Raw genomic sequence first — 1,690 nt, forward strand, 5'->3', positions numbered from 1 at the left:
AACCAAAGAGTTGAGGGACAGCGCCCAGGCCCAGAGTTCAGGCCCCACGATCCGACCCACAAAAAAAAACAAAACTGACAAAGGTTAAACACTGTCATAGTGGCATGAACCAAGGTGTGGAGAAACAGATCTGAGCTTAATACAAATGCCTTCATTCCCAGTCATCCACAGCTACTTTTGTGACCACATACAGAGAATGAATTCGCTAAGATGCACCATAATATTTAGTAGGGCCTTTGCTCTGCCTCTGCGTCCCCTCCACCGTGGCTGGTGAATCACAGGGGATTCAGCAGCTGCTGCAGGCTGAGATGCATGCCATGCAGAAGGTGTCCAAGATCCACAAACTAAAGAACCAAAGGGTGAGGCAGGTCAGGGAAGCCCAGGCTGAAATGGCACAGCACGGCCTGCAGAGGGAGATAGAGTTCAAGGCCAAGGAAGCTGGGCACTGGGATCCCATGGCAGTTGCAGCAGTGAGGAGGAGAAGGAGACCAAGGAGAAGATGAGCATCCTCTAGAATGACTTCCAGCAGAACAGGGAGAACTTTCTAGAAAACCTCTTGGCCTTCGTGTGTGACATCCAATCAGAAATCCGCAAGCACTGTCACATCCATGGATAGGACAGGAGAAGCTCCTTTCTGTGGGTGGTGGGTAGACGCCCTCTGCTCTGTTCTGGGAGACATTCCAGCATTTCTGGACGCTGTAGCAGGTCCCTGCACTGTTTGCAGAGTAGCCAGTCTAGGTCCTTTGTATAAATTTGGTATTTATCCAAAGGGTCATCTTTTTGCCTCTTATTTCTCAGGGATTTAATGAGTATATGTTGTCTGCTTTCCTAGGTCTTTCAGTTCAAGCAATGGGTATCACTTTTTCTTTCTTAGATCTTAACAGGATCAAACCAAAAAGTATACCGCTATGAGGAAAGAAAGGATTAAGGAATTTTTCCCTCACACCTTCTAAATGGTCAGGGTTTTATCTATGCAAAAGTATAGGTGGTGATTGGTAACTTGTACAAAGCTGCAGCCAGCGTTAAACAGTCTATTCTGGGTAAGAGTTAGAACAATGAGTACTAATGTACTTGTTAAAGCTGCTATTAGTTTACCTTAATCAAAATGACTACATGGTAGGACTTAAGAACTTATTACAGGACTGGAAGGTAGCTCAGTGTTAGAGTGCTTGCCTTGCATTCATGGGGCCCTGGGTTGGATTCCTCAGCACCACATAAGCAGAAAAAGGTGGAAGTGGCGCTTTGGCTCAAGTGGTAGGGCCTTAGGGACAGTGGTCAGGCCTAAAATTCAGGTCCCATGACCGACAAAAAAAGAAAGAAAGAAAGAAATGTACTCATTACTTTGCTCATGAAATTGTAACCCCTTTTTGCATGGTATTTTCACAATAAGTAATAACTTTAAAAAAAAAGTTAGCCCAAGCAGGAAAATTGTGAGACTTATCTCCAATAAAGCACTAGAAAACCAGAAGTGGCACTGTGGCTCAAGTGGTAGAGTGCTCACCTTTAGCTGTAGAGCAATAGGACAGCACCCAAGCCCAAGTTCAAGCCCCATGACAGACAAAAAAATAAAAATAAAAATAAAGCTCTGAGACAGCACTCAAAATCTTAGTTCAAGCACCAGGATCAACACCAAGATAGATAGCTCCACAAAAGCAAGACTTGTCAGTAGAATATGGGCCTGGTCATGAAC

The 1,690-nt window shown here is 44.7% G+C and overlaps 1 pseudogene; it reads left to right on the top strand.

Moving 5' to 3' along the window:
* The first annotated feature begins 104 nt into the window (after positions 1–104).
* LOC106001858 lies at positions 105–616 on the top strand (annotated as a pseudogene).
* Positions 617–1,690: the final 1,074 nt, after the last annotated feature.

Source organism: Dipodomys ordii, unplaced genomic scaffold (genome assembly GCF_000151885.1).
Source record: "Dipodomys ordii isolate 6190 unplaced genomic scaffold, Dord_2.0 Scaffold510, whole genome shotgun sequence".
Lineage (NCBI taxonomy): Eukaryota > Metazoa > Chordata > Mammalia > Rodentia > Heteromyidae > Dipodomys > Dipodomys ordii.